Source organism: Cervus canadensis, chromosome 22 (assembly GCF_019320065.1).
Source record: "Cervus canadensis isolate Bull #8, Minnesota chromosome 22, ASM1932006v1, whole genome shotgun sequence".
In the NCBI taxonomy this organism is placed as follows: Eukaryota; Metazoa; Chordata; class Mammalia; order Artiodactyla; family Cervidae; genus Cervus; species Cervus canadensis.
The window spans coordinates 53,494,689-53,521,596 of record NC_057407.1 but is presented as its reverse complement, the minus strand read 5'-3'; positions in this window follow the sequence as shown (position 1 = coordinate 53,521,596).

The window sequence follows — 26,908 nt, the reverse complement described above, 5'->3', positions numbered from 1 at the left end:
CAAGCAAATTCTTGGAGCGTGATGGTTGCTCAGGCAACCTCAGAGATAAGATTAAGAGTCTCCCTGGTGCAGCTTTCCAGGATAAAGAGCTAAGTGATTCACGGAAAGACAAGTTGGGGTTCCAAAGCAGAGGAGCATCTAGACTGCGGAGGCCTGCATTCTGTTGAAATCTCAACCCTTTGGAGTGCACTGGCTATTTTCATCTGACAACCACAGTTCTTGAAACTGGCATGAAGATCCAGAGTCCTCAGAAGGACTAGCAGGTAATAATAAGCTTTGCATCCACATAAAGTACACTATATAAATTTTACAACTTTGACTTTTTAAATGAGGATAATTATTGGAGGATAATTACTTTAAAATATTATTACAGATTTGATTTCAATGCCTAAGTTAAAAAAAAACAACCTACAGGAAACTTGAGAAACTAAATTATCCTTTTAGAAGTGTTCATTATCTCAACTAAAATAACAGACATAAATAGGGTTCTCTGAACTTGGAGAAAGAATGGACAATTCATTGATTCATTCCAAAACACTGAGTGTCTTTCTCTTCTAGTTTGCTCAGAGCTAAATTTTGAGAACAGAGAGTAAGATCCAACTCATAGCCTAAATCAGCTTATAGCTTAGCAGGCATGCATTAAAGTATGGCAAGTAGCAGACTATTTTCCAAAGAAGGTTCTAACAACATCTCCCATTTCACACGCTCTTCTAGAACCTCGCACTCCCCCATCAAAAAGCAGAGCCTAACTCTCCTTCCCTTAAATCTGGGCAGGCTAGTGACTTATTTTCAACTGAAAAAAAAAATGCAGCAGAAAGTGACAAAGTGGGACTTTCAAAGTTAAGTCCTAAAAGGCAACATAACCTCTGCCGTGCCTTCTGGAACCCTCACTCCTAAAGCCTTGAGCTGCCAAGCAAACGGTCTGACGGCCTGAGGATACTATGCTGCGAGGAAGCCCAGGCGGCCCCTGCAGAGCGGCCACATGGAGAGGCTTCCAGACCACGGAGAAGAGACGAGCCGGCCGGCAGCTGACAGACGCCCCACCAGCCCTTCCTGGGCCGTGCCGGCCGCAGCTCCCATTTAACCGTGACTCCACAAGGGCCCCAAGCTCAGTCCCAGCTGGGGTCCCTCTGCCTCCTGACCCTCGGAAGCCATCAGAGGGGAGATGGCTGCACAGACTGGGTGCTGTGGCGGTCCTCCACGCGGAATGGGGGCCCAAGAGCAGAGCTCTGTTTGATGTGCTCACCTCTCTTTACTCTGTGGCGACCAGTGTCTGGCAGAGTCACTATTCTAGAAGTATCTGAATTTTGTTGACAGAGGTAAATGTTAGGTACATATGTGCTAAGTCGCTTTAGTTGTGTGTGACTCTTTGTGACCCCACGCACTGTAGCTCACCAGGCTCCTCTGTCCACAGGATTTCCCAGGCAAGAATACTGGAATGGGCTGCCATTATCCTACTCCAGGGGATCTTCCTGACCCAGTGATCAAACCCGGGTCTCCTCTGGCTCCTGTATCCCAGACAGATTCTTCACTGCTGAGCCACTGGGAAGGCCAATGTTGGGTACATCTATGCCCACAAAAATGATTGATGACCTGATGAAATAGGAAATGTTTCTCACAGAAGGGGACAGGTCCATTAGAACTCAAGGGATGAATCAGTATGTTTCAGTCAAACAAGGAAGGCAGAGGGCAAGCAGATGCAAAGGCACAGGGTCCCAGAACCACTGGTTAGATGTGGGGAAGCACAGGTAATGCAACAAGGCTGAAATGGGGCCTGAAATGGTAAGTGATGGGGAACGTGGGTGGAGAGGCCACGGGCCAGATGCGGAGAGGCCTGCATGCCCAGCGGGGGTGGGGGGGTCTCAGGGTCGGAGGGAGAGTGCCATCCTCTCCACCCCCAACAGACAGGGGGTCTGACAGCTGACTGCTGGGGTAGTCAGGCCTCCCCTCACGTCTTCTATAATTCCCATGCCTGTACTGAGCTTGTGGACCTCATCTCTTCACCCTAGAGGTCACTGAAGGAGTAAGAACTCTGTGAAGAGAGTCAGCTCACCATGCGTTGAAGACGTGTCTTCGCCTCATCAAGCTGATGCTGGAGTTTTTTTCAAAGATGGGACACACATCCTCTCAGATCTTCAATCTCCAAACCCCACTGGGGTTTCTAGAGGAAATGTCCACCTCGCAAAGACACGGGTAGAGGACGAGGACTCAGGGACACAGTGGCATCTAAGCTCTTTACTTTCCCCTCAGTTCTCCGTATTTTTTCCCTCTGAGCCTGGAAGACCCTCACTGAGCCTGGCAGAGGATGGCTGGGATCTCCAGCTGGTCTTTCAAACGTGTTGTATGTGTGTCTGGGCTTCAGATGTTTAAAATGGAAAGCCACAGATTAGCTCCTTTGTTATCTGTTTCAAAATAACATCCTTGAGATGCTGTATACATCAGAGCAGGTCATGTAAGGCTGTAGGAACAAGCTCCCAAAACCCCATGGTGAACATGACAAATGCCTGCTGCTGTCCCTCTCTCAGGCCACAAATCCAACATGGGGGTGTGTGGTTCTGCTCACCACCTCCCTCCCCAGGATGGAGGCAGAGACACTTCCACTTCCACACACGCTTGCACAGTCACTCTCTTGGGTGAAGCAACAGCACTGTACAGTATACTAACTCCTAAAATTTCCGCCTAGAACAGACACAGATCACCACAGGGGCTGAAGAGCAAAGTCTGCTGTAAGAGGCTTCTGGAAAATACATGGTGGGGGTGGGGGGGGGAGCCTTCATTATTGTCTTTAGTCTGGGTTGCCAGAGTGAAACACCACAGACCAGGCGGCTTCAGCAAAAGACATATTTTCTCACAGGTAGAAGTCCCAGGTCAAGGTGCCAGCATGGTTGGGCCCTGAGAGAAGTGGCCTTCCTGGTGTGTGGCCAGCTGGCATCTCGCCCTGCTCCCACAGGCCCCTTTCTGTGTGTGCAGAGGCAGAGAGGGCTCACTCTCAGCTTTCTCTGCTTACAAGGTCACTAATCCCATCAGATCAGGTCCCCTCCCAACCTCACCTGACCTTCAGTTCAGTTCAGTCGCTGAGTCGTATCTGACACTTTGCAACCCCATGAACCACAGCACACCAGGCCTCCCTGTCCATCACCAACTCCCGGAGTTTACTCAAACTCATGTCCATCATGTCAGTGATGCCATCCAACCATCCCATCCTCTGTCATCCCCTTCTTCTCCCACCCTCAATCTTTCCCAGCATCAGGGTCTTTACAAATGAGTCAGTTCTTCACATCAGTTGGCCAAAGGACTGCAGTTTCAGCTTCAACATCAGTCCTTCCAAATAACACCAAGGACTGATTTTCTTGAGGATGGACTGGCTGGATCTCCTTGCAGTCCAAAGGACTCTCAAGAGTCTTCTCCAACACCACAGTTCAGAAGCATCAATTCTTCAATACTCAGCTATCTTTATAGTCCAACTCTCACATCCATACATGACTACTGGAAAAACCATAGCTTTGACTAGACGGACCAAAGTAATGTCTCTGCTTTTAAATAAGCTGTCTCTGTTGGTTGCAACTTTTGTTCCAGGGAGCAAGCAAGCATCTTTTAATTTCACCGCTGCAATCACCATCTGCAGTGATTTTGGAGCCCCAAAAAATAAAGTCTGCCACTGTTTCCACTGTTTCCCCATCTATTTGCCATGAAGTGATGGGACCAGATGCCATGATCTTAGTTTTCTGAACGTTGAGTTCAGTTCTTCTTTGCTTTCTGTCATATGGGTGGTGTCATCTGTATATGTGACATTATTGATATTTCTCCCAGAAGTCTTGATTCCAACCTGTGCTTCATCCAGCCCAGTATTTAGCATGATGTACTCTGCATATGAGTTAAATAAGCAGGGTAACAATATACAGCCTTGACGTACTCCTTTCCTGATTTGGAACCACTTTATTGTTTTGTGTCCAGTTGTAACTGTTGCTTCTTGACCTGCATATACATTTCTCAGGAGGCAGATGAGGTGGTCTGGTATTGCAGTCTTTTGAAGGATTTTCCACAGTTTGTTGTGATCCACACAGTCAAAGGCTTTGGCACAGTCAATAAAGCAGATTTTTTTTGGAACTCTGTTGCTTTTTCAATGATCCAACGGATGTTGGCAATTTGATCTCTGGTTCCTCTGCCTTTTCTAAATCCAGCTTGAACATCTCGAAGTTCTCGATTCACATATTGTTGAAGCCTGGCTTGGAGAATTTTGAGCATTACTTTGCTAGCGTGTGAGATGAGTGCAATTGTGCAGTAGTGTGAGCATTCTTTGGCATCGCCTTTCTTTGGGACTGGAATAAAAATTGACCTTTTCCATTCCTGTGGCCACTGCTTAGTTTTCCAAATTTGCTGGCACATGGAGTGCAGCACTTTCACAGAATCATCTTTTAGGATTTGAAATAGCTCAACTGGAATTCCATCACCTCCACTAGCTTTGTTTGTAGTGATGCTAAGGCTCACTTGACTCTTCACATTCCAGGATGTCTGGCTCTAGGTGAGTGATCACACCATCGTGGTTATCTGGGTCATGAAGATCTTTTTTGCATAGTTTTTCTGTGTATTCTTGCCACCTCTTCTTAATAGCTTCTGCTTCTGTTAGGTCCATACTGTTTCTGTCCCTTATTGTGCCCATCTTTGCAGGAAATGTTCCCTTGGTATCTAATTTTCTTTAAGAGATCTCAAGTCTTTCCCATTCTATTGTTTTTCTCTATTTCTTTGCATTGATCACTGAGGAAGGCTTTCTTATCTCTCCTTGCTCTTCTTTGGAACTCTGCATTCAAATGGATATATCTTTCCTTTTCCCCTTTGCCTTTAGCTTCTCTTCTTTCCTCAGCTATTTGTAAGGCCTTCTCAGACAACCATTTGCCTTTTTTGCATTTCTTTTTCTTGGGGATGGTCTTGATCCCTGTCTCCTGTACAAGGTCACGAACCTCTGTCCATAGTTCTTCAGGCACTCTGTCTATCAGATCTAATCCCTTGAATCTATTTTTCACTTCCACAGTATAATTATAAGGGATTTGATTTAGGTCATACCTGAATGGTCTAGTGGTTTTCCCCACTTTCTTCAATTTAAGTCTGAATTTGGCAATAAGGAGTTCATGATCTAGCCACAGTCCACTCCCAGTCTTATTTTTGCTGACTGTATAGAGCTTCTCCATCTTTGGCTGCAAGGAATATAATCAGTCTGATTTCGGTATTGACCATCTGGTGATGTCCATGCATAGAGTCTTCTCTTGTGTTGTCTGAAGAGGGTGTTTGCTATGACCAGTGAGTTCTCTTGGCAAAACTCTGTTAGCTTTTGCCCTGCTTCATTCTGTACTCCAAGGCCAAATTTCCCTGTTATTCCAGGTATTTTTTGACTTCCTACTTTTGCATTCCAGTCCCCTATAATGAAAAGGACATCTTTTTTGCATGTCAGTTCTAGAAGGTCTTGTAGGTCTTCGAGAACCGTTCAACTTCAGTATCTTCAGCATTACTGGTTGGGCACAGACTTGGATTACTGTGATACTGAATGGTTTGCCTTGTAAACAAACAGAGATAATTCTGTCGTTTTTGACATTGCATCCAAGTACTGCATTTCGGACTCTTTTGTTGACTATGATGGCCACTCCATTTCTTCTAAAGGATTCTTGACCACAGTAGTAGATATAATGGTCATCTGAGTTAAATTCACCCAGTCCATTTTAGTTTGCTGATTCCTGAAATGTCAATGTTCACTGTTGCTATCTCCTATTTGACCACTTCAAAGTTGCCTTCATTCATGGACCTAACATTCCAGGTTCCTATGCAATATTGCTCTTTATAGCATCGGATTTTACTTCCATCACCAGTCACATCCAAAACTGGGTGTTGTTTTTGCTTTGGTTCTGTCTCTTCATTCTTTCTGGAGTTATTTCTCCACTGATCTCCAGTAGCATATTGGGCACCTACCGACCTGGGGAATTCATCTTTTGGTGTCCTATCTTTTTGCCTTTTCATACTGTTCATGGGGTTCTCAAGGCAAGAACACTGAAGTGGTTTGCCATTCCCTTCTTCAGTGGACCATGTTTTGTCAGAACTCCCCACCATGACCTGTCTATTTTGGGTGGCCCTACACGGCGTGGCTCATATTTTCATTGAGTTAGACAAGTCTGTGGTTCATGTGATAGACTGGCTAGTTTTCTGTGACAGTGGTTTTCAGTTTGTCTGTCCTCTGATGGAGAAGGATAAGAGGCTTATGGAAGCTTCCTGATGGGAAAGACTGACTGAGGAGGAAACTGGGCCTTGTTCTGATGGGCAAGGGCCACTTGACCTTAATTCCTCCCTTATTCCAAATGTAGCCACACTGGAGATTTTGGCTTCCACATATGAATCTGGGGGACTCAAACATTCAGCTCACAAGAGCTACCACTGCTGAGAAGGGTTAGTACGAAGCCAAGCTGGGACACTCCCTGTTAGAGGGGTGTGCACGCTCAGTTGCTCAGTCATGTCCAACTCTGCGCCCCCGTGGACGGTAGCTTGCCAGGCTCTTCTGTCCAGGGGATTCTCCAGGTAAGAATACTGGAGTGGTTGCCATTTCCTCCTCCAGGGGATCTTCCTGACCCAGGGATCAAACCCCAGTCTCCTCATCTCCTGCACTGTAGGCAGATTCTTCACTGCTGAGTCACTGGGGAAGCCCTGGAGAGGTTCAGCTATAACTAAAAAGAACTAACAAACAATAGCCTTGGATAGCAAAACTCCTCATATTTTTCAGATATTATGTAGTAAATCTCTTACCTGTGCTGATTTTCAAAATAGAATTTACCGCCTAGTAAGTTAAGGGAAAAAAAAAAAAAAGCTTCCACTTAGGTGATTAGTCAACAAAGTCTGAACTTTGAGAAAAGGAAAAAAAAAAAAAAAAACAAGAGGAAAACAGTTTTGGTTCCTCTGTTTTCCAGCTTAAGTTGGGGTTTTCACTCAGTATAAAGGTATGTGTCAGATTGTTTTATTACAAGAGCCTGTGTTTTGCCATCTGAAATGCAAATTCATTTTCAATGATCGTAGTTTAGATTATATCACAACATTATTTAAAAGGCCAGAGTAGGAGATTATCATAATTTGTAAACTGACAAAATGGAACTGAAAATAAATTTTCTGCACGGTTCTTTATTCTTACCTTTCGGTCATCATTCTCTCAATGTTTTCTGCTCAGGTCACCACAATTTGCCAGCACCTCCCCCCCTTTTCTTTTCAGTTTACAGTGAACCTAAACCAAATAAATGTGCTTCTATTTCTAAACCTAAACATGATATGAGGCATAGTTTGTATTTCAACAAATCTTTGTCAGTATATCCAACTGAGAAAAAAGAAGCAGTGACAGGAAAGAAAGGGGGAGGGAGGGAGGGGAAGAGGAGAGAGAGAGAGTGTGGCTAATTGTTAGTGTCATTATATCCTTCTTCCAAAGCATTTCTATCTGAACCTAGGCCATGTTACAACCGGCGTTCATCAATAGCAGTGTTTGGGCACTTTTGCAAATTAGCAGGTCTACCCTAAGAGAAGCCAATTTAACTTAAATGATTTGTATAAAAGCCTTTATTTTATCAGAAGGGGGCAAGAGCAGCTTCAGTCCTGGGCAGCTGGATTAAGAGATGGGGAGACAGATGGAGGCGTGGTGCTTCCCCAACCCGGCAGTGTGAACAGTGGAATCACTGGCAAAAATACATTCTTTGTCTCCCTGAATTTTGGATGACCCGTAATATAAGGTCTTCTCCTCCCCCAGAAGTACTGTTCTCTTGACTGCTTCCCGCAGGCGCAGAAGTGACACATCTGGCTGCTGAGACAGGGCAGTGTGTTGTAGCCACCTGGCCCGCCTTCATTCTCTCTCCATCGCCTCTCCTGCCCTCTTAGCATGCAGAGAGGTCGGTCAGGAAAGGTCAGAGGATGTCCAGGGCTTCTGCCTGTGATTTGATGTGGAAATTCAGTTCAAAGGAGAACGTGTAGAAACCCATGTGGCTCCCTGTCTGAGTCTCACACCCTGCAATCTAGCCCTACGGCAGTAACTCGGATATTCTTGACTTGCGTGTGCGAGTCTTAACAGCCAGTCTTTATATGAGGCTCACCACGTGCCAGACTCTGTCCCAAATGTTTTACATCTATTTAATCATCATGAGACCCAAGGAAGAGTGAGGTGGGTCTCATGACAATGTCCCCATCCCAATGTCCCAAACCTGTGAATATGCTTCATTAATGACAAAAAGGGAATTTAGGAATTATGACTAAGAATTTACTGACCAAGATGAGATGATCTCAGACGACCCAGGCAGGGCCCAGTACCCTCACAGAGACCCTTTATAAACGCAGAGGAAGGCAGAGTGAAGCAACACTAGGACGGCTTGATTGATTGCTGCTAACTATGAAAATGGATGAGGGACCATGAGGCTTGGAACACGGGTGGCCTCTAGCAGTTGGATAAGGCAAGAAGACAGATCTTCTCCCGGAGCCTCCAGAAAGGAACACCTTGACTTTAGTTCAGGGAGGCCCACTTTGGACTTCTGTCTTTGGGAACTACAGGATAATCAGTGTGTGCTGCTTCCAACCACGAAGTCTGTGATCGTTTGTTACAGCAGCAAAAAGAACCTAATACGCAGTGGGTACTATTACTATCCCCACTAACCACTGAGGCGAGTGAGCCAGGGAAGTGTCAAGTGACCTGTCCAAGTTCACAGCAGGCCTCTCACGCCCAGAGTTCACCCTCCCCATCACGGGGCCAGCTGCCTCTCCAGTGCTTTCCCCAGCTGGATTAGAAGTGGGTGGGGAGAAGGTAATGGTTTAATTACTACCTTCACTGGTCTAACTGGGGGAGGAAGAAAATAACAGACATGTGAGTATTTACAATTCTGGGTATTTGGCAGGTACTTTCTCATCAGGCCCGAAGAACAGCCCCAGGCTATGGACACAGTTCTCACTCCCATTTAGCAGATGAGAAGGCTTGGTTCTGCAGAGGCTAAGCAGCGTGCCCACCGCCCAGGGAGCAGGGAGCAGGGGTGTGCACCACCGCCCCACAGGCGTGCCACACACGCGCACACACTGCATACCTCCAAGGACTGACTTCGCAAACCTTCCAAGACACATAGCCATGCAGCACTGCTTCAGGCCCCGAAGACAAAGTGGCTCGTGGCTCGGGGAGGGGGAGTGTCCAGCTTTTCTACAGGCCATAGTCCATCCTACGGCCTGTGCACCAAAGGCAATGCGGTTCCTGTCGGCCGGGAGGTCGTGGGTGTCCCAAAGACACAGTGCACCTGCTCTGACCTGGTTCGTGATGACACATGAGGCATCCCCAGAGGCTTTCAGAGATACTGAGGGCATGGAGCTGAGGCTTTGGAGAAAACCAGGTGTAAGGATCAACAAAATATGACATAGGACGTGTACTGTGATTCTGTCTGTACCTCAGCACCTGAGTGCAGGAAAAGGCAGACATACCTGAATCACTGAGCTGTTGCCATACTACTCACAAGCACAGAATCTCAGTCACGGACACTGATAAGCACTTACTTCTCACCTACATGCTTACACCTAGCCTGACTCAAGCCAAGTTGGGCCTGGGCCACAGGCCATGGTCAGGCCCAAGTTGGCCACACATATCTCTTGTTGTCTGGGACCAGTCAGCTATCCACATCTTGTCTTTTCCATGAGAATAGCAGAAGCACAAGAACAAGAATGGATGGTGGCTCTTCAGAGGCACCACTAGGCTTGGGACTCGACATTGCCACTTCCACCCTCTTTGGCCATATCAAGTCCAATGCCACTAGAGCAGGGAGGTATATTCTTCCCATGGACGCTGGTGGCAGGAGAGGTGGGGACTATCCACTGACCAGTAATCAAATTTGTCACAATCATGGCAAATCAAATGCCATGAGGAGAAATGGATACTCTTAAGATGAAGTCTGCAAACATCCTCCCATTACACACACAGAGTTCTTGCTTCTGCTCTATGCAAACTGGTGATCTGTGCTGTCAGACAAGTGTGATACAGCATTCCTCATCCTCAGCTTACCCATGCGGATGCCTGATGAGCCTCTTATACATCTGAACCTCAGTGACATAATGTCCCTATGATGCAACAATCAATTTAAGTTCCCAACTGGCATGGAGTCCACTCACAGCAAGAGAAAATTCCATATGGAAATGGCGCTCTTGTAACACAGTCTGTGACCTTGTCATGCTGGGTGTCCCATGGCCTGCTGAAGAGGCCTGCTATGTGTATAATGGTGCGCTCACTGCAAACTCAGCACTTTGGAAGGAATTTTTGAGGTGTGCCAAGTTAAAAAAAGAGGGGATCAGGATGGGGAATACGTGTAAATCTATGGCTGATTCATATCAGTGTATGACAAAACCCACTGAAATGTTGTGAAGTAATTAGCCTCCAACTAATAAAAAAAAAGGAAAAAAAAAATTAAATCTAAAGATAAAAAAAAAAAAAAAGAAAAGTGAGGAAGAAAAAAAAAAATTTGTTTTCAATTATCTTCTCTCTTAACTGAAGACTAGACAAAACAGCAGAGAAAAAGTGAAAGTCGCTCAGTGAAGTCTGATTCTTTGCAACCCCATGGACTATACAGTCTATGAGATTCTCCAGGCCAGAATACTGGAGGGGGCAGCCTTTCCCTTCTCCAGGGGATCTTCCCAACCCAGGGATTAAACCCAGGTCTCCCACACTGCGGGCAGATTCTTTATCAACTGAGTCACCAGAGAAACCCACGAATACTGGAGTGGGTAGCCTATCCCTTCTCCAGTGCATCTTCCCCATTCAGGAATTGAACTGGGGTTTCCTGCATTGCAGGCAGATTCTTTACCAGCTGAGCTACCAAGGAAGCTCTCTTAACTGAATACTAGACAAAACAGCAGAGAAAAGGTAAGCCCTAAACTATCTGATTCTCATAAGTTAGAACGTGACTTACAAACGTTTACAAAGGTAGAGAGATCCTGTTTTTATTTCCTTTGAAAGAAAAAAAGCAGATGACAATTTTGTGAAGCACGAATACATTAATTGTCTATGGTTGGAAATTTGTGCTGCCAGAAATAAGATGATGGATTATTCAGTTTGTAATAAGATATTAAAGGAATCCAGGCTTCATTCTTCTGACCCTCAAGACCGTATCTGGAGGAAAAACTGAAATTACTTCAAGTGAATCACGTCACCCTTATAGTTTTAAGTTTCTCTCTTTTTTTCCTTCCATGTACTTTCTTTTTTCTTCATGGTTAAAAATAAATAAGCAAAAGCAGTGGTAGGCTGTGCCCTGCAATCTTGTGATAATCAGTAATTCTTTACTGATTAGTTCTGTTAGTAAATAGGCTCTATTTTCACTGGATTTCTGCTCAGGAGGGTATAACAGACTTTGGAATCAGACCCTCAGACATATCATTAGCCTCAGCTTCCTTTTCTGTAGGACTGAAATCTTTACGCCTGATTCAATTCAAGAGGTTATTTTGAGTATCACAGTGTCAGTTCAAAAGGTAACATCACATCAGGAAGACTGTAGACTTGAGTGACTGGGGAATTTTGCTCCCTCACGCTCATTCTGCAGGGTGGACCTGAGTGAGAGAGAGCTCATACCTCACCCATCTCCTCCCAACACACGGCCAGTTGTATTTGCCCTCTGTTCCAATCCTCAGCCCATCCCCGGGTAGCCATCCTCCATGTGGGGGCTCAATAGTGCGGTCTGCAATCACAGATGAAGGTGAAGAGCGCTGGGGGTGGGGAGGGAACCACCCATGGGCTCGCTGTGAGGGGTGGCACTCTGTGCTGGCAGCCCACCAGTCAGAACCAGTCACGTGACCCAGACTCCTCGCAGCAGGACTGGGGGCCTGATGGAGCGATGGATACCCACCTAGCAGTAAGTATCTGTATCTCCACCACGCAGGACTCCAAAAGAACCAAACCCAACCCATCGATCACCCTGGCCACAGGCAACTCTCACCTGGGCATCCAAGTCTCCAGGTAGGCTGACCAGACAGCCATCCCCGCGTCCCCTCCATCTCTCTGATGTGATTATCGCTTTATGAGCTCAACAACCAGATCGATGTTAGCGCTCAGGGGAATGCTTTAATTATTAAGAACACAAAAGATAAAGTATACTGTGATGGGCTGAGATTAAGAAGGAACCCGGACTGGTGCCTGGGAAACAAGAATCAATAGGATGCCCAGCAGAAAAGAAGGAATCAATGTGGAAATATAAAAAAAAAATTTATAGCACAGATGTGAACTGGTAGCTTCCAAGGCACAGCTTTCCCACAGATGTGTTTTGTCTCACTCACACAAGGTTTTAAAAAAATGTTTTAATGAACTGCTAACACTTTAAAAAAAATGGAAAATGTGACATCATAATCTAGATTTCCCGCTACTGTGGAAACTTTGGAAGGCTGGGCAACACTGTCAGCAACCCTTTTTTCTGCTACGCCCGGCAACGACAAGCTGGAGAAAGGGCCACTGACCCGCTGCAGAGGCCCAGCCTCCCACCCCCACCCCTGCCGCGCCCTCATCACTCACGCACAGCGCCTGGTGGCCCCATTAGGTGTCTGGGTTTGCAACTTCTCTTCTAACTGAGCTCATTCAAGCTCTTGCCAGCTCTGTAAAGCAGTCCTGATACAAAGAACATACAGGTTGTTTCCAGCAAGAATCTCAAGCAGGCATCTCCAAGCACCGTTGGCAGGCCAGCACGACCCTTCTGGAAAGCAACTTAGCAAGGTATCAAGGACTTTCCAAATCTCTATACTCCTTGATCCTGTAATTTCACCCTTGAGAAGTCATCTTAAAGAATCAATTCCCTACACTGCTTCATGCAAACATGCATCATGACTTTGTTTATAACAGAAACAATTGGAAACCTTTAGGTAAGCTATACTATGTAGCTAATGACCTCTAAGGCATATAAACAAAAAATGACAATTAAGGGTCATTCTATAAAACGTTCTGCAAAACGTTAACTGCAAAAACGTTAACTGCAAAAACGTTACTCATACAAATCAAAAGATAACTGATAAGGCCTTTAGGATTAAAGGAGACCCAGGAGACAGGCCTGCTAAATTCAATGTGTTATCCTCGATAGAACCCAGTTTGGAAAAACATTGCTATATAAGACAGTGGTTGGAGCAAGTGGCAAAATTTAAATATTTATTAGATAATTGCATTTATATTAAATACCCTAAAGTTGATCCTTTCATCGTGATTATGTAAGAGAGTGTCCTTGTTTTTAGGAGATTTTTGCAGAAGCATTTAGGAACAAAAGTAAAGTCTTTGACTCAGTCTCAAATGATTCAGAAATAGAAAACAATATTGTGTATGGAACAAAGACAGAGATAATGCCAATGAGGCAAAGTTTTTAATAACTGGTGAATCTGGGCAAAGGATCAGTGTGTGTTTATTGTACTCTTCTTGTAATTACTATGGTTTAAGACATTTTCAAATCAGAAGTTAAAGAAAAGATTCTCATCTGGAAAACGCGATGACATAATGTTAAATAAAAAATCCAACCAGGTAATTATGTATCTAACGTGATCTTAAGTTACAAAAATCCTTCTATAGGGAAAACAAGACTGGAAGAAAAACACTGAAACATTAACAGTATCTAAGTTTGGTGGGTGGACTGGACTGGGAATGGCTTTACACTTTTTTCTATATTTTCTTCACATTTTTAATAACCATCTATCACTTTTATAATGAAAAAAAAAAGTTCTTATAAAAGTACCAAGCACATAGGAAAAAACAAAGTCATTTTTTTTCCCACCTCTCCAAATTTGAGCCTGAAGCCAGAATCCAGAGCAACAACAGAGGAAATGGTTCAAACCCTCAGCTATTAAGGTGTGAAAGAGTGTGTTTCAGGGGATGCCAAGTGACCTTTAATGAACACCTGTCTGAGACAGAAAATTCATAGTTTTGCAGGCTGAGGACTCGCTGTATAATTTAATACTGCAGTGGGGCCACTGGGTATATCCCCAGATTCAAGATTTATGGCCAAACAGAGGAGTATTTTTGAATCTGGCTGGCTCCTTATGGACCTAGACCCCAGGTTCATGTGCTGCAAACTAGCTAAACTTGACTTCAGATCAGAGGCCGAGTGGGTCAGGCCTGACCGACTGGTAAGCCTGCAAGCCTCTCTCATCAGGGCAAGGCGGGCATCCTTCCTGTTCCCTGGAAGGACCCTGGCCAAGACTCCCCAGCAACTCCCCCTCCACCCACCTCCTTCCGACGAGCTCCTTCTAATGGGCCGACTGCTCCGTTTCTGTTCTCTGGCTCCAGTTCTTAGAACCCACGTCCTCTCCGACCTTCCTCAAAGAGACTGCCCCACTCTTCTCTCTCAGAAACAACTCTGTACCCTTAACAGCCCTCTCCCTTCCTCTCGCCTTGGCTGCAAGCATCCAGTAAAAGCCTCCCTTCCCTCCATTCCACTGGCCCTGGGCATTCTCTCCAAGCTCCCTCCCTCCCTCCCTCCCAAATCCATTACTCCGTCCTGCTGGAAGCCTGGCTAGCTTGGATACCCCAGTAGCTTCTCACACCCACTTAGGCTGATATTCCTGACTGTCCTCAAGGTCACCCCAGCTGTGGCAGAGCCCAGGTCCCAGCTGGCCCAGGCCAGAGCCACACTGTCAACATTCCCAAGACCCCTCCTGCTTGGGGGGCCTTCCCTGGTGATTGCCATGGTTCTTTTTTGCCCATAATTTTATTTATTTACTTATTCATTTTTGGCTGTGCTGGGTCTTCTGTGTGGGCTTTTCTCCAGCTGTGAAGAGTGGGGGCTACTCTCTAGTTGCAGTGCTCGAGATGAGATGGCTTCTCTTGTTGTGGAGCATGGGCTCTAGAGCATGCAGGCTTCAGAAGGTGCGGCCCCTGGGTTTTAGCACACAGTCTCAGGAGTTGTGGCACATGGGAATAGTTGCTCTGAGGTACACGGGATCTTCCTGGATGAAAGTCTGAACGCGTGTCTCCTGCACAAGCAGGAGACTTCTTTAGCATTGAGCCACCAGGGAAGCCCTGCAATGGTTCCTAGAAACCCTCTAATAGGACAGACCGTCCTCATGCTGCCTCTAAGCCCTCGTCTGGCTTACGTTCCAGGACCATCACCCTCAGGCATCCTAGAGGCCTCTCACTCCGCAGGGTCATGCAAAGGCACTCAGCTCCTTCTGACGTGATGCCAAGGTACTGTGCTTGAAGCCGAGAGTCAGAACACCTGAGATTAAATCCTTCCTATGTCACCTTCCATCTATGAGACGTTACATCACTACAGACCTCTCCGGGCTTCAGTCTCTTCATTTATACAGTGGCAATAATGGTGTCTACCTCATAGAGTTACTGAAAGCATTAAGTGACTTAAAATACTTAACATGCAAAGAACAGTGCCTGGCACAGAACAGGTGCTATCTGAGCGTTAGCTTTTATTACTGTTCCTGCGTCTGTATCCGTATGGCCACCATCCTGAGACAAACGCTCCTTGAGACCCAGTTGTTACATCACTTCCCTAACACATCAGGAGTTTAGAATGCTTGCAGGGCAAGCAGCACACGAGAGATGACTGCAACTGCCCTAACAGATCGAGAGAAATCATTAAATTGAAACATGCGGAGGGAAAAAATAAAAAAACGGGAAGAGCCGCTAAAATCTATAGAATAGTATCAAACGATCTGACATACATGTAACTCGAGTCTCAGAAGGGGAGGAGTGGGCGATGAACCAAAGAAATTTTTGAAGAGATAAAGGCTGAGAATTTTCCAAAACTGATGTAAGACATCAAACCACATACCAAAAGGTCACAGAACCCTCAGAAGGTAAAGACAAAGACAACTTCGTCAGTCAAAAGGCCGGAAATGAAAGATAGAGAAAATTTTGCAGGCCATGAGGAACAGAAGGCAAATTATATCAAGGGGGAAGGGGAGACTTTCTGATTTTTAACCAGAAAAAGTGAAGCCAAGGAGACAATGAAATGGCAACTTCAAAGGTGCAAAAGAAAAGAGAAACTCATAGGACTTTGTATCCAGGTTTGCTCCCAGACACCTGTCTTGACCAGGAGGGGTAGTGCCTTTATTGTGTGTCAAGCCTGGGGATATAAGAGCCAGTTTCTTCTTTATAGTCCAAAGTCCATTAAGGTCATGGGGCCCAAGGACCAGCCACTCCTTCTGCAGTTCTGCGCCCAGCAGAAGTTCCAAGAGAGCATCTTTCATTAACACAGAGGTTCCTAGCCTTAATACTCACTGTGGAGCTTTAAAGAATTATACACATCCAGGCCCCACACCCTGAGATCCTGATTTAATCATTCTGGGGTTGGTGGCTGTTGTTGTTCAGTGGCTCAGGAGCGTCCGACTGTGACCCCATGGACTGCAGCACACCAGGCTCCCCTGTCCTTCACCGTTTCCCTGAGTTTGCCCAAGTTCACGTCTATTGAATCGGTAATGCTATTTATCATCAATTCAATGGACATGAACTTGGCCAATCTCTTGGGAGATGGTGAGGGTTGGGCCTGGGTTTTTTTTTATTTACCAAGAAAATTATAGTGAGCAGCTAAGGGGTTGGGGTGGTTTAAAACCTATTATTTAAATGGGATTCTTTCTCCCTTAAGACACGCACTAAGACAGTCACGGGACAGATGATTTTACATACCAACTTTATGTCCTATGTTTCTAAACATTAAGGGCATCCTGACTGTTTTAAAAGTGGTATCAAGAAGCGGCATGGGCAGGATGGCCATTCTGTGGATGTGCTCTCAATCTGGATACACGATGGTAATACAAGAGAAATTTTTTAATATCCTGCTGCCTGGATCCCTCGGCTTCCCTGGTGGCTCAAGTAGTAAAGAATCGGTTTGCAATGCAGGAGACATGGGAGATGTGGGTTTGATCCCTGGGTCAGGAAGATCCGCTGGAGAAGGGAAATGGCAACCCACTCCAGTATTCTTGCCTGGAGAATCCCAGGGACAGAGAAGCCTGGCGGTCTACAGTCCATGGTGTCGCAAAGAGTCAGACATGACTGAGTACACACACACGCTGCCTGGATCCCCAGAGATCCGATTTATTTGGAATGGGTTACAGCCTGGGAGTCCGGATTTTTATAAGCGCCACTGCTTTGGGGACTTTTAAAGGTGCGGGTCCCCAGCACGAGGCTGGGGGCGGTGGCTGACCCACCCGAGGCTGTCGTGGAGCACAAGCTCCACGGGAGTGGAGTCGCAGGCACTCCCAGCCCTGCGTCTGCTGACCTGCCCTATCTCTGCTGTCACCACTTGACTCCTCAGCAGGGCATCCCAGGCCCCTCTGGCCCGCTGCACCTTCCCGGCCAGCCTAGCCCGCTGCCTGCTCAAGGTAAGAGCTGTTCCTTACAGACCTCACATGCCTTCCCCTGGCCCCTAACGCCCACACACAAAGTGGACACCTTGTTACTTCAGAGTGGAAGGGCTGTCAGGAAACAAGTGTTTGCTGCTGTCTGGGTGTCCTGGAGCAGGAGCAGCCCGGTGGCGGGCAATGATTCCTGAGCACCCCTACAAGGCTGACAGAGCCCTCAGCGACCATCACCACCACAGGAAACACTGCGCCTGACCACGGAGCGGGCTGGCTCCCTCCCTGTTCTCATGGTTGGGCAAGAAGGTGAGTCTCCCAGCCCCGGTACCAGGATCACACCATTCAGCCGTGGTTATCTTGCCAAGTCCAAGCTCATTCTGCCTGCTTGATGCACAGTGAGGCCAAACGATATTGAAACACCAGAGTTTGGGGCAGAGGTTTATTACATGTCCATGGAAGGAGAACCGGTGACCTGTGCACAAAAATCTCTGAACTTCCAGATGATTTCAGCAAAGCCTTTTTAAAGGCCAAGTGAAGAAAGTGGGTCACAGGGTATGTGATCAGCTCCTACACAGTTCTCTGACTGGTTGACGATGATGTAACAGGGTGGTTAACGTGACCAGTCCTTAGGCTCCAATAAGTCTGGGGCTTCGTGATCATCACGTAGTTAATTTCCTCTGTTTGGTTGCGGGGGTTGGTTAGCATCTGAAAAACTCAGGAAATGTGCACTGGATACCATTACCTGGGTACTTCAGAGAGGAGCTACAACAGAGGCTATTGGGCCGGGGGGAGGGGGGGGTCTGTCCTGGGAAGGCCCCACTGGGTCCTCCTGGGTAACAGGGAGGAATTCATTGCTGGACAATTCAAATGCCAAGTCCCACTGACTTCTGTTAATCCAGTTTCTGTTCTCTGATGTCATTGCTTCTGATGCTGCTGGTTCAGCCACAATCCTCTGAACCTTTGGATTTTCTTTAGTGCCTACTTCTTCATCATCACTGAAATTCAGAGTCTCTCAAAGAATACTCTCAAGATCATACAAGCACATCACCTGGGGTATCTGTCCAAAGCTCAGATTCCTAGACCTACTCAACTCCACTGAGTCACATTACAGCAGGAGCAGATATCTGTAGTCTGGGCAAGTCCTCTGGGTCACGGTAAAGACTGAGCACCCCGATCAGAGGTCACACCCTGTGACCCAGAACCTGGATTCCTGGTGCGAGTACTAGTTTGGCAGCTCACTGACTGAGGAGCCTTGAGCAAACTCTCCGAGTTCCAGTCTCCTCCTCTGGAAGGTGGAGCTGATGCACGATCAACCTTCCAGGACCACGGTGAGGAGTAAATGAGCTAGCTCAGGTGACATGCTTGGAAGAGCCTGGGATGGAAACAGACTTTACCATTAACTAACTGAGAAAAATTCCAGTCACCCACCCAGAGACTGGAGTCAATATACTAGCTAGCTGACTGACTGAAATATGTTTCCTTTTTAGTATAATTTTTTATACATATAATATTTAAATATTTTAAATATGTAATTATATATCATATAATATATTAAATAATATATAATCTACATAATTATATGTGAAAAACGAAATTACACAGCTTTTTTTTTTGTTAGGTTACAGAAAAATCGAGCAGATAATACAGAGTCTTCACATACCCCACTCCCCCTGCATGCATCGTTTTCCCTTATTAACAATTTATTAACACCTTTCATTAGTGTGGTATGTTCGTTAAGATTCATTAATGAATACTGATACATGATTATTAACTAAACTCCATACTTCAATTCCACGGGCTCTGACAAATGTATAAGGATATGCATCTGCCATCAAAGGATCATACAGAATCGTTTCTCTGCCCTAAAAATGCCTGGCTACACCTACTCATCCCTTCCCTCTTCCCCTCAAACGCCTGGCCTTTTTACTATCTCTGTAGTTCAGTTTTTCCCGGTATATCATACAGCTGGAATCATGCAATCTAGCTTTTTGAGACTGGTTTCTTTAACTTAGCAACACGCACTTAAAGTTTCCTCCTTAATGCTGAAGTCTTTTCGTGGCGTAACAAGTCGTTTATTTTCATCATTGAATAATATTCCATTGTGTGGATGTACCGTTTTGTTTATCTAGTCACCTATGGAGGGACATCTTGGTTGCTTCCAGTTTGGGGCAATTATTGATAAACATTAATAAATGATAATCTAACATTTTATTATGAAGTAGAAATTATGAGCAAGTTTCTGTATGGATACATTTTCAATTCATTTGTGTGAATACCAAAGAGGGGAGCTGCTGAAACATATGGTTAAGACTATGTCAAATTTAGTAAGAAACCGCCACACCATCTTCCGCGGTGGCTGTACCACCAGCCAGGCATCCCCACCAGCCACACATCCCCACCAGCCACGCATCCCCACCAGCCACGCATCCCCACCAGCCACGCATCAGTGCTTCTGTTGCTCCACACCCTCGCGAACATTTGGAGCTGTCAGTGGTCTGGGTTTTGGCCACTCTAGGTGTGTAGTGCTTTCTTACTATCACTTTAATTTGCAATTCCCAAACGACATATGATGTCAAGGGTCTCTATGTGTGCTCTGTGTAAATCTTCGGTGAGGTGTCTGTTCAGTTCCTTTTGCCCGTTTCGTAACTGGTAGTTTCTTTAAGAGTTATTTATATACGCTTTATCAGGTATGTGTTTGGATACAAATCCTTTATCAGGCACATATTTTGCGAATATTTTCTCTTGAATCTGTGGCTCGTCTTTCATTGTTTTTAACAGTGTCTTTCAGAGAGCAGAAATTTTTAATTTACTTATCAATTTTTTTCCTTCATGGATCACACTTTTACTGTTATATCTAAAAATTAACCACCAAACCCAATATCATTTAGCTTTTCTCCTATGTTAATTTCTAAAGGTGATATCATTTGACATTTTATGTTGAGATTAATGATTCATTTTTAGTTAATATTTGTGACTGGTGTAAAGTCTGTAATATCAATATGCATTGCATTTCTAGGGCTAAATTCCCAGAAATGAATTTTCAGGGTCAGAGGGTTATGCAGTTTTCACTGTAATAGGTAATGCCAGAATGCACATTCATAAAAAGTGTTAATACTCCATTTTTGCATCATAAAAACACGGGTAGAAAATTTTACCCATATTCTCAGTATAAATTATTATCATTTTTTTTCTCAATATGATGGGTGTGAAAGGATATTTCTGTGTTACTTTTATTTCTCTGACTACTAATTGAATTTGAAAATGCATTTTATATTTGGCAGCCATTCATGTTTTATTTTTATTATTTATGCGTATATTAGGGGGTTTATTCTGTTTTTTATTGCCAATTTGTAAGAACTCTTTATATATTATAGACATTACCCTTTCACTATATCTTCATTATACTTTTTTCCCCCGATCTATCTTTTTAATTAAATTTGCTCATGGACCACTTCATCCTTGAATTTATTTCCATTTGAAAGGATCAATCATTGGCTAAAATGTGTAGGGAATATTTTAACTGAAGAAATCAGAGTCAAATGAATGACTGAACAGCTCCCTCTCTGAAGGCTGCAGACATAGGGAAATCACAGCCAGAATAAGGTCATTCTGCTTGGAGGAGAAAATAGTAGGCAGGGGGTTAGAGAGGAAAAAAAAGTTATTTCAAGTATCTGAATGACTGTCATGTGGAAGAAGAACCACACTAATTCTGAATGCTCACATGGGAGAAAACAGCACATAGGCTGCATTAGGTTTGATATAAGAAGAAAATGTCATGGCTGCCTCAGAACTAAATGGTAACTTATGGTTTAGAGGATTCCAGGAAACATCTGAAGATTGCCAACATAAAGACGGAGAGCTTCCAGGAGACAACATCATGGATAGTTTCTATCATTCAGGAGAACTGAAGCAGTTTCAGTTCAGTCGCTCAGTAGTGTCTGACTCTTTGCAGCCCCATGGACTGCAGCATACCAGGATTCCCTATCCAGCACCAACTCCTGGAGCTTGCTCAAACTCACGTCCATCGAGTTGGTGATGCCATCCAACCATTTCATCCTCTGTCATCCCCTTCTCCTCCTGCCCTTAATCTTTCCCAGCATCAGGGTCTTTCCCAATGAGTCAATTCTTCACATCAGGTGGCCAAAGTATTGGAGTTTCAGCTTCTGCATCAGTCTGTCCAGTGAATATTCAGGATTAATTTCCTTTAGGATTGACTGGTTTGATCTCCTTGCAGTTTGATACAGTCTAGCCACTTTAAATAAAATGTGGTTCAATACAGACAATTCAGTGATCACTAAAGTGTTGTAAGGGCTGGAGAAGCGCAAGGCAGGACTCAGGCATTAGCTTTCAGCTTCACTTCCACAATTCTAGTCACACAAGGTGGACAAATGCTGCTGTCACACGGGGTGGGTAACACAGAGCCCTCACAGCTAACTTCCCAGCTCCCCCTGCAGCCCTGAGACACATGAATAACAGGAAAGCTCAGAAACCACTGCAAAATCCAACAGCATCTATGCAAAGCCCACATAACCGCCCATGGCCACCAGCAGAGGAAGGAGAAAGCAGAGTTCACCCCTACTCCACCTTACTGTAAGTGCCTCTCTCATTGACAGAGTGTAATGGTAAATGATATCCTCAGGGCTGGAAACAAGAGAGTCTGGGAAATACAGTTCATAGACTTCTAGCCCCTGACAGGCAGAGGAACATAAGGACAGCACAGGGGATGAGGTTGTCAAACACCTAGAGTCTGGCTCAAGCATCGTCTGGGGGACAGAGGCAGGGTTGTACTTGATGCCACATGGTCTGCTTAAGACTTACAGAAGCAGGATTCCACGTCACTCTGCACATCTTTCCTTCTCAAATTGCTTTTAAAGGTTTTCTCTGTCTTCAGAAAGTATGAGCAATGTGGCCTATCTAAATATGATGGAAACACACCCATTGTATCACTCTTACTGATTCTGTGCAAAGGTGACCATCTTTGTGACTGCTAAAAACACAAGCCTGTTATTCAGCTCAATTAATGTGTATTACGGAACATATCTGGTGAGCCATCAGAGGCCCAGCTAGCCGCTGGTGTTGCAGACACAACCGTGCACCTGAAGCTTCCCCTATCACCACAGAATCACTGCAGTGCCTTCTGGAAGGCAGGGAAATAAAGACCAGTGGCCTCCTGACTTGGCTTAATTGCATCATGATGAGTGGGCCTCCAACCTCCACCCCATTTATGCTCCAAATTTCAGGATCACTCCTATAAAGTCACATAATGAAGATGAAGCCATAGATTTGACTGAGGAAAGGAAACACTCAGGCAAGATCAGCAATACAGAAATTCACAACACACTTCATCTTTCACTATTCTAACTGGCATGCCAGGGCCAGGGAGGGGCACCTCTCAGACCTCATTCAAGAGAGATCTGCCATGAGTAGCATAGTGAGCAGACAGTCTCCTCTTTTAGGGCCTCTGGGATCCACAGGAAGGCCAGAATTCCTCAAGAAGCTCCCCAATGTCTAAGCATCATACAAGTACCAGGGACTGGCCATTTTTGCCCAGTGGGGGACTCCTCTGTGGACAGTCTTAGTGCTGGCCTTCCCTGGTGGAGTGACCAAAACTATCCCAGAGCTCCATCAGAGAATGCCAGGAGCAGTCTCCTTGTGCACCTGTGAGGGATTCCCTGGGGTACCTTCCTACTAATGAAACTGTTTCACATGGCTTTCACTACACGTCAACTCACTTGTACACTGGAGCATCACAATTTCAGGCCTGCAGTATATTATGGGCTTAATGTGGACCAAACTGCAGAATAATTTACAGTACTTCTAAAGCAAGATGCCCCTTTAAGGATCCACCTGCCAACACCACTCAGAAATTATAACTATGACAAACTAAAGATTATTCCTGGAGCACATAAACCAAAGACAAATGAACTTGTGTTGGGTTTGGAAGACAACATCAGACTCCTGTTAAAGGAAGACGGCTCTCAGAGCAGCTGGAATCACCGAGACTGAAACAGCATCTTCTTTGAAGAAGATTATAGAACTACAAAGCTAATCCCATTTCATCCTGGTGAGAACCTCACGGGCTTCCTTTCTGCATACCTGTATTAAGAGCTTTATCCAGGAGTGAGCACAATACACCTGTCAGAGGCTCTCCTCCCAAACCTGCCTGCCTTCCTCCTCTCTTGACATGGGTGTCAGATCCACACTGCACTCTGAAGTCTCGCCCGCCCCTGCCTGGTTCCCTGCGGCTTACCTTCACTGCATTATTCCCAACACATCTCCCCCTCCTAACTGGGGCTCAGTGTACACTTGCTGGATGACCTAAATGAATACAGCTATGACAGCTGCTAGACACAATGTGGGCTTTGTTCTTGAGAAGGGAGCCCTTTCCTATTTTTGCCTGCCCATTTTCACATTGCTGAAGTGATGGGGTGGGGGGATAAAGAATGGTGGGAGAAAGGGGGATAAAAAATGTTTATTGCCAAGTAGGCTGGATTGGGGATGCCAGCTGTTTACAGCGGTTGTCTGAGGATGCCAGCTGCTCCAATTCTGTGTGAAATCTGGCTCTTGAGACGACAGAAGATTATGGTCTATAGGAAGCTGATTTTAAATGGAGCTTCTTCCACTGGGAGAAAGGAGATCCTGCAGATAACTTGTTGCCCAGGTGACCCAACAGAAACTCTCGGGGCTGTCTGAAGATAGTTCTGCTCATGTTCAACACATAGACAATTGCTCTTTCTATTCACACACCATGGCAGCCTTCAAAGCAGGAGATGCTGAGGCAATCCTGGATTCTACAGTTCCCATCCCTAACTGAGGGCAGGGCTATACATGCATTCCCTGATCTTAAAATTTCCAATTAAAAAAAAAAAGCCCAGCTGGAGAGATACACTGTCACATGTGTACTACTGTGTACTCCAACTCCAAAAACACGTGAGCTTGCTGTCATATTTTGCAAGGATTTAATTTCCCCCACTTCCTCCCCAACATGCCACCTCCGCCCCCTTCCACCTTAGGACCACATAACCATCCTTCTTTCCTCTCCCTCACTTCGTTTGTTCTCTCTGATGCAGGAAGAGAGAATCAGCACAACCCCTGGCTTTTGACAGCTGATTTATTCCAAGGAGCAGAGTACAGACCTCGTATTCCTGGGTCCATAGCTCTTTGAAACAGAGGATGGAGACACTACGATGCAAAGTAAACTATATGAACCCAAGTTATGACAGCTTTTCTAGCAAGAGAACCCAGGACTTAGGTATCTAATCTGGGTACCTCTGTCCCTCCCCCAAAGTCTAAGCACACGGCTGCAAACAGAGACCAATGGAGAAGCATGGCTCCATGTTGGAGGGTGGGCATCACAGGATAGACTACGGTCTTACTTGGCTCATAATCTGTAGACGGCAGCCAGGGAGTTGGTCCAACACTTTCACTTACCGATGATGGAATGGGTGCGACACCTTACCTACTCACAGTGTTACAACTAGTTTCGGTCCCTCAGAAATAGGATTGCAGTCTCCAGGCCCCTAATCCACTCCTCTTTCCTCAGCGTCTTGTTGTTTCTTGGTCATTTGACATTTTTCTGCCTCCGTTTTCCCAGCTGCTTCAGTGTAACGCTTACCAAGGATAGACCTAAACAGGGTGGCCCTGATTTTCTCTTGACTCGCTGCAAGGATGCGGCAGAGTCAGCAGGCATTGTATGAATTGTCACCAGTACTATGATTTTCCACCTGTGGGTCAGCTCCTTATATTCTTACCATCTCACTTGCCCTCTTGTGTTCAGCAGCCCTACCATCACCCACATTTATTGCTTTCTCCAGAGAGGAAAGAAGCAGGGTTTATAAAGTTGATGAAGCTCACTGAAATTTCTAGGTTCAGTAAGCAAAACTGGATACAGGCAGGCAATTACTCCTCTTCCACACTGAGGCAGTTCCCTCCGGTTATCACATGTGGCCATTTGCATCACTGGCCCCGTATTTGTCTCTTTCTGAATTCACACCCTTTACTCTGTGTGTGCGCTCACTCACTCAGTCGTGTCCGACTCTTTGCGACCCCGTGGACTGTAGCCCACCAGGCTCCTCTGTCCGTGGGATTCTCCAGGCAAGAATCCTGGAGCAGGTTGCCATTTCCTACTCCAGGGGATCTTCATGACCCAGGGATTAAACCCGCATCTCTTGCATCTCCTGCACTGGCAGGAGGATTCGCTGAGCCACCAGGGAAGCCCGAGTGCGTGTGGCCACTTTGCTTTGTCAGCTTAGCTAGGTGAGCTGGAATTTCATTTCTGGAAACATCCTTCTGTCTAGTCCTAGATTAAGTCGGCACTAGAACAATGTACGTGAGTTTTGGAGAGGGGAAGTCAAGCAGTGGTCACTGTCTTTGTTCTGGAGGTGGGTGTCACCACCTGTGGGCTCCCTTGTCGGCACAGAGGGCAGCCAGGCCCCAGCACCTCCGGCCCCTGTTGGAAATTCTCCTTCACCTTCTGCAGCTCCCACGCCAGGGGAGCGTGTGGTCGGCCACATGCGCACCAGCAAGAGCGCCAGCCTCCCTGCCCGTCACCATGACCTTGTGCCTGAAGACAGAGGCTGACCTGGGCTCCAGGTGGTCCCTGCTGGGACCCTTGGTCTGTCTGTCTTTCCCTCCCCGCTGCTGGCCCTGACGACCGCAGGCTCAGTGTCAGGTACAGAGGGAACAGCCACATGCTGACATCTTCACCAGCTCCCACAACTGCGTGAGGCTCAGTGCCTGCACCAAATCCCTTATCCCTGTCACTCGTTGTAGTCCTGCTTTAGTCAAACTCCCAGGGATGCTCCACCGACTTTACGCCAACCCCCTCTCCACCAGGGTAAATTTCCCCACCTCCTGACTCTGGGTTCGGCCGGTACCCTGCCTCGATGTGACACGAGAGGGGACTGTGCAGTGGATGCTCTGCTGTCACCGGGAGAAGAGCGTGCTCCGGCCAGCCCCCAAACTCAGGAGGAAGAGGGACTCGTGGGGACACAGATGTGCCCCCAGACAACCCCAGACGCACAGTGCAAAGCAGAACCGTCAATCCCAGCCCAGGCTCATCAGCCAGACACCGCTGACTCACAGAAACGTGAATGACAGGAAATGCTTGTTTCATTAAACTCACTGAGTTGTGAGGTGCTCCTTTACACAGCAATAACTGACCAATATACTGTCATAAAATTTTTATGTCAGAAAATGGATTCCATACGTCTCTGACTTTTGCCAAAGTTTATTCTTATGTGTTTTCAGGTAACTTAAGCAGCACTTCATTAAAAGTCCCTCTCTTTCCATTTTGCTCTACAGAGGCAGAAGAGGGAAGTGAGGACTTTTGGTCCAGCAGTTTCCCAGCCTCTCCGCCTCCCTGTCATCAGATGATTCCCAGGAGGCTCCGGGAGTGACTGTCGGGCAAACAGTGTGGAGATTCCCATGGAGAACTGCAGGTCTGTCCAAGGACCAGCCCTCAAGGGGCAGTGAGGGAGCAGCAGCAATACCTGGGGATGGAGGCGAGATGAAGGAATATCTGGCACTTTTATCTTGAGGCTCCTGGAAGCTCCCCTCCCTCTGGTTCTTCTTGGGGAGCCAACAGAAAGAGCAAATGAAAAGCATC